Raw genomic sequence first — 12347 nt, forward strand, 5'->3', positions numbered from 1 at the left:
TAGTAAATAAAACATAGGTAAAATCTTTCTGGTATTCTCTGCTTTCAGCCAGGATCCAGCTGACATCAGCAATTGTATCCCTGGTTCCACATCCTCACCTGACACCAGCTTGAATTTCTGGCAGTTCCCTGTTGATGTGCTGCTGCATAGCTTTTGAATGATCTTCAGCAAAATTTTACTTCTGTGGGATATTAATGATATTGTTCAATAATTTCCACATTCAGTTGTATCACCTCTCTTGGGAATAGGCATAAATGTGGATCTCTCTGGTGGCATAGTGGTTAAGAGCTATGGCTGCTAACCAAAAGATCAGCAGTTCAAATTCATCTGGTGCTCCTTGGAAACTCTATGGGACAGTTTTACTGTAATAGGGTCACTATAAGTCAGAGTTGGCTCAATGGCAAAGGGTTTTTTTTGTTTGTTTGTTTGCCAGTCGGTTGGCCAGGTAGTTTGGCATAGATGAGTGAGCACTTCCAGTGCTGCATCCATTTGATGAAAATTTCAGTTGGTGTTCTATCTATTCCTAGAGCCTTGTTTTTCACCAATTCCTTCAGTGTAACTTGGACTTCTTCATTCAGTACCATCAGTACCTGATCATATGCTACCTCCTGAAACGGTTGAACGTCCCAACAGCACTTAATGGTCAGTCAAAGAATACACCTACTGCTAATAAAATGGAGAAGGTATTTTCTGCCATTACAGAGAATAAGTAGATTACAGGCAATATTGTCGAATGTTGTCCACGTCACGTTGTTATATAAAATAAAGTTTGAGAAACTGTTTAAAAAACAGTATGATAATCTTTCTTTGGAAAACTAATAAAATGTGAGTAAACGTGAATAAACATAAAAATTCTGGCATCCAAAATGACCAAAACAATATTATAAACAAAAACACAAAGTTGAAAGACTTACACTTTCTGATTTCAAAACCTGCCAATCTACAGTAATCAAGACAGTGTGGTACAGGCATACAGATAGATGTATAGATCATGAAATAGAATTGAGAATGCAGAAAGACACTCACACGTTTATCGTCAATTGATTTTCAACAAGGGAACCAAAATAAATCAGTGAGGAAAGAAAAGTCTTTTTCACAAATTTCCTGGGAAAACTCAAAACCCATATACAAAAATATAAAGTTGGACTACTTACCTCAATCCGTATATCAAAATTAAGCACTTGTACTTCAAAGAACATCATCAAGAAAGTGAAAACACAGCACTCCAAACAGCAGAAAATATTTGCAGAATCATACATCTGCTAAGGAACTTGTATTAAGAAAATACTAAGAACTCTTTTACAACTCAATAAGAGGAAGATAAATAATCCAAAGAAAAATGGGCAGATAATCTTAATAGACATTTCTCCAAAGAGTGCATGAACAAAAGCTCAACATCATTCGTCATCAGAGAAATGTAAGTAAAAACCACAATGAGATATACCACTTCACACTCACTTGGTTGACTATACTCAAGACAGATAATAAAAAGTGTTGTCAAGAATGTGGAGAATCTAAGTTATTGGTGGTGAATTAATGTGGGAAGAGATATCGAGAATAATGACACAACTTGAAGAATGTAATCAAGGTCACTAAACCCTACATGTAGAAATTGTTGAATGGGTGTATGTTTTGCTGTGTCTATATTTTTGGCAAAAATAAATATTTTTTGAAAGAATTAGTATTAGAAAAAAAAAGAATGTGAAGAAAATGGAACCATTATACATACTATTTTGGAAAATAGTCTGGCATAAGGTTAAACACAGAGTTACCATATAATCCAGCAATTTACTTCTATGTATGTTCCCAAGAGAAATGAAAGCATGCACCCACACAAACCTTGCAAATGAATGTTTATAGACAGCGTTATTGATAAACAGCATAAAAATCAAAAAGTTGAAACAACCCAAGTGTCTATCAACTGATGAATGAATGAGAAAAAGTGATATATCCATACAATAGAATATTATTTGACAATAATAAGAAATAATACTATGTACATAATAAACATAAATCTTGAAAAATTATGGTAAGTGAAAGAAATCAGTCACACACAAAAAAAACATATTGTATGATTCCATTTATATGAAATGTCTAGAATTGGAAAAGCTATAGAGACAGAAAATAGCCTAGCAGTTTTCTAGGACTGGGATTAGAGGGAGGAAGGGAAGACAAGGGGTGATGGGTAAGGTGCACAGAGTTTCTTTTTGGGTGATTAAAATGGTCTCAAATGATTGTGGTGGTGTTTGTACAACTCTGGCATAAACTAACAACCATTGAATTGTATGCTTTAAGTTGATGAATTGTTTGGTATGGGAATTATGTTAATAATGATTTTACTAGACACAAAAAGCCTTGAACCATGATATCCAAAAATATGCTTATGCAACCATGACATTACTTTGTTTTTAGTTCTTGTGTCAAGGACACTGCCATCACAAGTGGCCTCACAATTGCCACTGTCCTTAATACTACTCTAAAATCTATTATATAACAAGTCACACTCAAATGTTAGATCATCACCTCTTAGCTTTGTGATAGCACTTATGATAGAAGAGACATTAGGTACACTCGTACAAACACAAGGTCATCTACCCTTTGCTTTTTCTGCTTGACATCCACGTGCTCTATTTGTATAATGTATTTTCTTTGACCTGTAAGAGTTGTATTTTAACTTCTTGATTGATTTCTCCTGGAATATAAACATGAGCAATGGCAAAAGGCAACAGAAATTTGAAAAGAAGCATTCATTTAACCAGGATGTCTGCGAAATGGATTTCAGTTCTGCTGATACAACTGAGTTGTTACTTTAGCTGTGGAACTTGTGAAAAAGTGCTGGTGTGCCCAACAGAATATAGTCACTGGATCAATATAAAGATAATACTGGATGAACTTATTCAGACGGGTCATGCTTCAGCTTCCATTCTTATTGATCCCAACACACCATCTGCTATTAAATTTGAAGTTTATCCTACTTCTCTTACTAAAGATGATTTTGAGTTTCTTTTCTTGAAATGGATCAGGAAAGGGACATATGATCTCCCGAAAGATATATTTTGGACATATTTTTCGCTAGTACAAGAAATCTCTTGGGAATACTCTGTATTTGAAGGCTCTGTAAAGATGGAGCTTTCAAAAAGAAATTAATGATGTAATTACAACAATCAGGGTTCGATGTCATTCTTGCAGATGCCATTGATCCTTGTGGTGAGCTAGTAGCTGAACTACTTAAAATACCCTTTTCGTATAGTGTCTGGTTCACTTCTGGCTATACATTTAAAAGTACAGTGAAGGGCTTTTAATGACTCCTTCCTATGTACCTATTGTTACATCAGAATTATGAGATCTAATGACATTCTTGGAGAGGGTAAAAAATATGATATATGTTGTTTATTTTGACTTTTGGTTCCAGATATTTAGTGAGAAGAAGTGGGATAAGTTTTACAGTGAAGTACTAGACAAGTCATGTTTTTAGTTGATAGAATGAAGTTCTAGCATTCTCTGTGTCTTCAAAGGTTAGTTTGTGTAAATAAAAAGAGAGAGGAATCTGTTTTTTGTCAGTGAAAGATGAAATGAAAATACAAAATGATCTGTCAATCTCACCAATATTATAGAGAGGATTCTACTATAGAATCAGTAAGAAGAACTTGGTGTCCCATAACTACAACAGACTCCAGAAAGTCAGAAACTCAAACATTAAGACACTTAGAATTTCTTCAATTACATATTCATTTTATTGTGCTTCTTATCTTTAAAAAGTCATTACAGGGGCTGGGCGAAGATGGCGGACTAGGTGCACACTACTGCGTATCCCTCTTGCAACAAAGACTCGGAAAAACAAGTGAATCGATCACATACATAACAATCCACGAACTCTGAACAACAAACACAGACTTAGAGATGGAGAACGAACAAATACGGGGAGACAGCAATTGTTTTCAGAGCCTGGAGCCAGTGTACCAGTCAGGTGACCTTCGGAGCCCGATTTGGGGCAGAGCCCGGGGGGCAGATGGCACAGACAAAGGGCCCATCCCTAGCCCCCAAACTCATTCCAGGAGGGGGCCCAGCAGGTTCGCGCGGGCGGCGTGGCGCCCCAGCTGGTGGGAGAAGTCCCCAGGAGGCGGTGGCTGGTCTTGGAGCGGAGAAAGCGGTGTCCCAGCCGGGACGCGCAGTCCCGACGCAGGCGCGGGGAGCTGCTCCACTCTCCTGAGCTGACCACGGGGGGGGCCCAGACGGTTCGCAGGGGCGGCACGCGACGCGGGTGGCAGGATGGGGAGTCCCCAGGAGGAAGCGACTGATTTTGGAGTCAGGAGTGCACCGTCCCAGTAGGGGAGCCTTAACATTGGGGGTGGGGCTGACAGCGGAGGATCTGACCATGATGCCAGCGGGCCAGACCCCCCGGGGGCAATCTCCACACAGCCAGTACACATAGGCGACGCACCCCGTGGAAATCTCAGATATAATAGTCATCCCAAGTAAGACAAGCAACTCTGGCTATATTCTGAGGTGCTACTCTCCTAGCTCTCTGATCCTTCCCCCACCCTCCCCAGGCGGCTCCATTAACATCCGAATAGCCTGAGCCAGAGGGAGAACTCTGATAGGGATCTGACTGCATTTTTTTAGCGGATTTTCTGGAAAAACTAGTTTCCCAGTGATGGCTCGGAGACAACAGTCCATATCAAACCACATAAAGAAGCACACCATGACAGCTTCTCCAAACCCCAAACAAAAGAATCAAAATCTTTCCCAAATGAAGATACAATCCTGGAATTATCAGATACAGAATATAAAAAACTAATTTACAGAATGCTTCAAGACATCACAAATGAAATAAGGCAAACTGCAGAAAAAGCCAAGGAACACACTGATAAAACTGTTGAAGAACTCAAAAAGATTATTCAGGAACATAGTGGAAAAATTAATAAGTTGCAAGAATCCATAGAGAGACAGCATGTAGAAATCCAAAAGATTAACAATAAAATTACAGAATTAGACAAAGCAATAGGAAGTCAGAGGAGCAGACTCGAGCAATTAGAATGCAGACTGGGACATCTGGAGGACCAGGGAATTAACACCAACATAGCTGAAAAAAAATCAGATAAAAGAATTTAAAAAAATGAAGAAACCCTAAGAATCATGTGGGATTCTATCAAGAAGGATAAATTGCGAGTGATTGGAGTCCCAGAACAGGGACAGGGGACAGAAAACACAGAGAAAATAGTTGAAGAACTCCTGACACAAAACTTCCCTGACATCATGAAAGACGAAAGGATATCTATCCAAGATTCTCATCGAACCCCATTTAAGATTGATCCAAAAAGAAAAACACCAAGACATATTATCATCAAACTTGCCAAAACCAAAGATAAACAGAAAAATTTAAAAGCAGCCAGGGAGAAAAGAAAGGTTTCCTTCAAGGGAGAATCAATAAGAATAAGTTCAGACTACTCAGCAGAAACCATGCAGGCAAGAAGGGAATGGGACGACATATACAGAGCACTGAAGGAGAAAAACTGCCAGCCAAGGATCATATATCCAGCAAAACTCTCTCTGAAATATGAAGGCAAAATTAAGATATTTACAGATAAACACAAGTTTAGAGAATTTGCAAAAACCAAACCAAAGCTACAAGAAATACTAAAGGACATTGCTTGGTCAGATAACCAATAATATCAGGTACCACCACAATACAAGGTCACAAAACAGAATGTCCTGATATCAACTCAAATAGGGAAATCACAAAAACAAACAAATTAAGATTAATTTAAAAAATAAATAAATAAATAATACGCATAACAGGGAATCATGCAACTCAATAGGTAAAAGATCAAAATAATCAAAAAGAGGGACTAAATACAGGAGGCATTGAATTGACAGATGGAGAGTGATACAAGGCGATATAGAACGATACAAGTTAGGTTTTTACTTAGAAAAATAGGGGTAAATAATAAGGTAACCACAAAAAGGAATATCAACTCCATAACTCAAGATAAAAGCCAAGAAAAACGTAACGACTCAACTAACATAAAGTCAAACCCTATGAAAATGAGGATCTCACAATTTACTAAGAAAAACGCCTCAGCACAAAAAAGTATGTGGAAAAATGAAATGGCCAACAACACACATGAAAGGCATCAAAATGACAGCACTAAAAACTTATTTATCTATAATTAAGCTGAATGTAAATGGACTAAATGCACCAATAAAGAGACAGAGAGTCTCGGACTGGATAAAGAAACACGATCCGTCTATATGCTGCCTACAAGAAACACGCCTTAGACTTAGAGACACAAACAAACTAAAACTCAAAGGATGGAAAAAAATATATCAAGCCAACAATAAGCAAAAAAGAAGAGGAGTAGCAATATTAATTTCTGACAAAATAGACTTTAGACTTAAATCAGCCACAAAGGATAAAGAAGGACACTATATAATGATAAAAGGGACAATTGATCAGGAAGACATAACCATATTAAATATTTACGCACCCAATGACAGGGCTGCAAGATACATAAATCAAATTTTAACAGAACTGAAAACTGAGATAGACACCTCCACAATTATAGTAGGAGACTTCAACACACCACTTTCGGAGAAGGACAGGACATCCAGTAAGAAGCTCAATAGAGACACGGAAGACTTACTTACAACAATCAACCAACTTGACCTCATTGACTTTTACAGAACTCTCCACCCAACTGCTGCAAAATATACTTTTTTCTCTAGTGCACATGGAACATTCTCTAGAATAGATCACATACTAGGTCATAAAACAAACCTTTGCAGAGTCCAAAACATCAAAATATTACAAAGCATCTTCTCAGACCACAAGGCAATGAAACTAGAAATCAATAACAGACAAACTAGGGAAAAGAAATCAAATACTTGGAAAATGAACAATACCCTCCTGAAAAAAGACTGGGTTATAGAAGACATCAAGGAGGGAATAAGGAAATTCATAGAATGCAACGAGAATGAAAATACTTCCTATCAAAACCTCTGGGACACAGCAAAAGCAGTGCTCAGAGGCCAATTTATATCGATCAATGCACACATACAAAAAGAAGAAAGAGCCAAAATCAGAGAACTGTCCTGACAACTTGAACAAATAGAAAGTGAGCAACAAAAGAATCCATCAGGCACCAGAAGAAAACAAATAATAAAAATTAGAGCTGAACTAAATGAATTAGAGAACAGAAAAACAATTGAAAGAATTAACAAAGCCAAAAGCTTGTTCTTTGAAAAAATTAACAAAATTGATAAACCATTGGCTAGACTGACTAAAGAAATACAGGAAAGGAAACAAATAACCCGAATAAGAAATGAGAAGGACCACATCACAACAGAACCAAATGAAATTAAAAGAATCATTTCAGATTACTACAAAAAATTGTACTCTAACAAATTTGAAAACCTAGAAGAAATGGATGAATTCTTGGAAAAACACTACCTACCTAAACTAACACGTTCAGAAGTAGAACAACTAAATAGACCCATAACAGAAAAAGAGATTGAAACGGTAATCAAAAAACTTCCAACAAAAAAAAGCCCTGGCCCAGACGGCTTCACTGCAGAGTTCTACCAAACCTTCAGAGAAGACTTAACACCACTACTGCTGAAGGTATTTCAAAGCATAGAAAAAGACGGAATACTACCCAACTCATTCTATGAAGCTACCATCTCCCCGATACCAAAACCAGGTAAAGACATTACAAAAAAAGAAAATTGTAGACCTATATCCCTCACGAACATAGATGCAAAAATCCTCAACAAAATTCTAGCGAATAGAATCCAACAACACATCAAAAAAATAATTCATCCTGATCAAGTGGGATTTATACCAGGTATGCAAGGCTGGTTTAATATTAGAAAAACCATTAATGTAATCCATCACATAAATAAAACAAAAGATAAAAACCACATGATCTTATCAATTGATGCAGAAAAGGCATTTGACAAAGTTCAACACCCATTTATGATAAAAACTCTTACCAAAATAGGAATTGAAGGAAAATTCCTCAACATAATAAAGGGCATCTATGCAAAGCCAACAGCCAATATCACTCTAAATGGAGAGAACCTGAAAGCATTTCCCTTGAGAACGGGAACCAGACAAGGATGCCCTTTATCACCGCTCTTATTCAACATCGTACTTGAAGTCCTAGCCAGGTCAATTAGGCTAGACAAAGAAATAAAGGGTATCCGGATTGGCAAGGAGGAAGTAAAGCTATCACTATTTGCAGATGACATGATCTTATACACAGAAAACCCTAAGGAATCCTCCAGAAAACTACTGAAACTAATAGAAGAGTTTGGCAGAGTCTCAGGTTATTAGATAAATATACAAAAATCACTTGGATTCCTCTACATCAACAAAAAGAACATCGAAAAGGAAATAACCAAATCAATACCATTCACAGTAGCCCTCAGGAAGATAAGATACTTAGGAATAAATCTTACCAAGGATGTAAAAGACCTATACAAAGAAAACTACAAAGCTCTACTACAAGAAATTCAAAAGGACATACTTAAGTGGAAAAACATACCCTGCTCATGGATAGGAAGACTTAACATAGTAAAAATGTCTATTCTACCAAAAGCCATCTATACATATAATGCACTTCCGATCCAAATTCCAATGTCATATTTTAAGGGGATAGAGAAACAAATCACCAATTTCATATGGAAGGGAAAGAAGCCCCGGATAAGCAAAGCATTACTGAAAAAGAAGAAGAAAGTGGGAGGCCTCACTCTACCTCATTTCAGAAGCTATTATACAGCCACAGTAGTCAAAACAGCCTGGTATTGGTACAACAACAGGCACATAGACCAATGGAACAGAATTGAGAACCCAGATATAAATCCATCCATGTATGAGCAGCTGATATTTGACAAAGGACCAGTGTCAATTAACTGGGGAAAAGATAGTCTTTTTACCAAATGGTGCTGGCATAACTGGATATCCATTTGCAAAAAAATGAAACAGGACCCATACCTCACACCATGCACAAAAACTAACTCCAAATGGATCAAAGACCTAAACATAAAGACTAAAACGATAAAGATCATGGAAGAAAAAATAGGGACAACCTAGGAGCCCTAATACAAGGCATAAACAGAATACAAAACATTACCAAAAATGATGAAGAGAAACCAGATAACTGGGAGCTCCTAAAAATCAAACACCTATGCTCATCTAAAGACTTCACCAAAAGAGTAAAAAGACCACGTACAGATTGGGAAAGAATTTTCCGCTATGACATCTCCGACCAGCGCCTGATCTCTAAAATCTACATGATTCTGTCAAAACTCAGCCACAAAAAGACAAACAACCCAATCAAGAAGTGGGCAAAGGATATGAACACACATTTCACTAAAGACGATATTCAGGCAGCCAACAGATACATGAGAAAATGCTCCCGATCATTAGCCATTAGAGAAATGCAAATTAAATCTACGATGAGATTCCATCTCACACCAGCTAAAAAGACTGGCATTAATCCAAAAAACACAAAATAATAAATGTTGGAGAGGCTGCGGAGAGATTGGAACTCTCATACACTGCTGGTGGGAATGTCAAATGGTACAACCACTTTGGAAATCTATCTGGCGTTATCTTAAACAGTTAGAAATAGAACTACCATACAACTCAGAAATCCCACTCCTCAGAATATACCCTAGAGATACAAGAGCCTTCACACAAACAGATATATGCACACCCATGTTTATTGCAGCTCTGTTTACAATAGCAAAAAGCTGGAAGCAGCCAAGGTGTCCGTCAACGGATGAATGGGTAAATAAATTGTGGTATATTCACACAATGGAATACTACACATCGATAAAGAACAGTGACGAATCTCTGAAACATTTCATAACATGGAGGAACCTGGAAGGCATTATGCTGAGCGAAATGAGTCAGAGGCAAAAGGACAAATATTGTATAAGACCACTATTACAAGATCTCGAGAAATAGTAAAAACTGAGAAGAACACATACTTTTGTGGTTACGAAGGGGGGAGGGGGGGAGGGAGGGAGAGGGTTTTTTATTGATTAATCAGTAGATAAGAACTGCTTTGGGTGAAGGGAAAGACAACACTCAATACATGGAAGGTCAGCTCAATTGGATTGGACTAAAAGCAAAGAAGTTTCCGTGATAAAATGAATGCTTCAAAGGTCAGCGGAGCAGGGGCGGGGGTGTGGGGAACATGGTTTTCGGGGACTTCTAAGTCAATTGGCAAAATAATTCTATTATGAAATCATTCTGCATCCCACTTTGAAATGTGGCATCTGGGGTCTTAAATGCTAACAAGCGGCCATCTAAGATGCATCAATTGGTCTCAACCCACCTGGAGCAAAGGAAAATGAAGAACACCAAGGTCACACGACAACTAAGAGGCAAAGAGACAGAAAGGGCCACATGAACCAGAGACCTACATTATCCTGAGACCAGAAGAACTAGTTGGTGCCCGGCCACAATCGATGACTGCCCTGACAGGGAGCACAACAGAGAACTCCTGAGGGAGCAGGAGATCAGTGGGATGCAGACCCCAAATTCTCATAAAAAGACCATACTTAATGGTCTGACTGCGACTAGAGGAATCCCGGCAGCAATGCTCCCCAGACCTTCTGTTGGCACAGGACAGGAACCATCCCCGAAGACAACTCATCAGACATGAAAGGGACTGGTCAGCGGGGGGGGGGGGGAGAGATGCTGATGAAGAGTGAGCTAATTAAATCAGGTGGACACTTGAGAGTGTGTTGGCAACTCTTGTCTGGAGGGGGGATGGGAAGATAGAGAGAGAGGGAAGATGGCAAAATTGGCACGAAACGAGAGACTGAAAGGGCTGACTCAATAGGGGGAGAGCAAGTGGGAGAAGGGAGTAAGATGTATGTAAACGTACATGTGACAGACTGGATGTATAAATGTTCACTTGAAGCTCAATAAAAGTTAATTTAAAAAAAAAGTCATTACATGGGTCAGTGAATGTCTGGATGACCATAGACATATACATTGACAGGTAATACTCATATTTCTAGCATATCTCTCTACATAAACAAAACCCGTTGCTGTCGAGGCAATTCTGACTCATAGCGACTATAGATTGAAGTTGTCAAGGATTTCATTTTACTTGGCTCCACAATCAACAGCCACGGAAGCAGCAGTCAAGAAATCAAAAGATGCATTGCATTGGGTAAATCTGCTGCAAAGGACCTCTTTAAAGTGTTGAAGAGCAAAGATGTCACACTGAAGACTTAGGTGCACCTGATCCAAGCCATGGTATTTTCAATCACATCATATGCATGTGAAAGCTGGACAACGAATAAGGAAGACTGAAGAAGAATTAACGCCTTTGAATTGTGGTGTTGGTGAAGAATATTGAATATACCAGGGACTGCCCAAAGAACGAACAAATCTGTCTTGGAAGAAGTGCAGCCAGAATGCTCCTTAGAAGCAAGGATGGCGAGACTACATCTTACATACTTTGGACATATTATCAGGAGGGATCAGTCCCTGGAGAAGGACATCCTCCTTTGCAGAGCACAGGGTCAGCGGAAAAGAGGAAAAGCCTCAACGAGGTGGATTGACACAGTGGCTGCAACAATGAGCTCAAGCATAACAATGACTGTAAGGATAGCTCAGGACTGGGCAGTGTTTAGTTCTGTTGTACATAGGGTCGCTATGAGTCGGAACCAACTCGAAGGCACCTAACAACAACATAGGAGAGTAGAAATACTCCATATGGTTTCCAAACAGCAGCTGGCAGATTTGAACTACTGACCTTTTGGTTAACAGTCGAGCTCTTAACCACCAGGCCACCAGGGCTCTATTTATGTAACATTGGGAAAATTACCTCTCATGCAGCTCAGTTTTGTTATTTATTAATTGAAATATTTCTCCTTATTACCATCTCAGGATTTCTTCTCAGTTGAGAGATACAGTGACTCTATCCCAGACTCAGAAACTTATACTTTGTGTCTACAATATTTTAATTGATCTGCTGGCCAAATAGTCATAAACAAAATAATATAATTATGACTTGTGCCTAGTGAACACTGAGGTTTCTAACCGTCCCACATTTTTTCACTAAGTGCTTACAGATCTTCTGTCTTACAGGCTTATTATGTTGTTGAAGGGTTGATGTACAAGTTATTAGTCTGTAACTTTTGAAAACTATGTCTTGATCTTTAAAAAAAAATTCAGAGTGGGCACAACTATTTCCATAATTTTTTAAAATTTTCCAGTTGTTAATTGCAAATAGTTTTTTTTAATGACAAATATTATTCAGCTCCTAACTTGCACCAAATGCATTAGTTGGGTTGATGAATTGAGCTATACTCACAAAAAT

The 12347-nt window shown here is 38.3% G+C and overlaps 1 pseudogene; it reads left to right on the forward strand.

The window, feature by feature from the left end:
* Positions 1 to 2677: 2677 nt before the first annotated feature.
* The window catches only part of LOC104846412 (UDP-glucuronosyltransferase 2B31-like), a 34193-nt pseudogene continuing 24523 nt past the window's right edge, over positions 2678 to 12347 (forward strand).

Source organism: Loxodonta africana, chromosome 5 (genome assembly GCF_030014295.1).
Source record: "Loxodonta africana isolate mLoxAfr1 chromosome 5, mLoxAfr1.hap2, whole genome shotgun sequence".
In the NCBI taxonomy this organism is placed as follows: domain Eukaryota; kingdom Metazoa; phylum Chordata; class Mammalia; order Proboscidea; family Elephantidae; genus Loxodonta; species Loxodonta africana.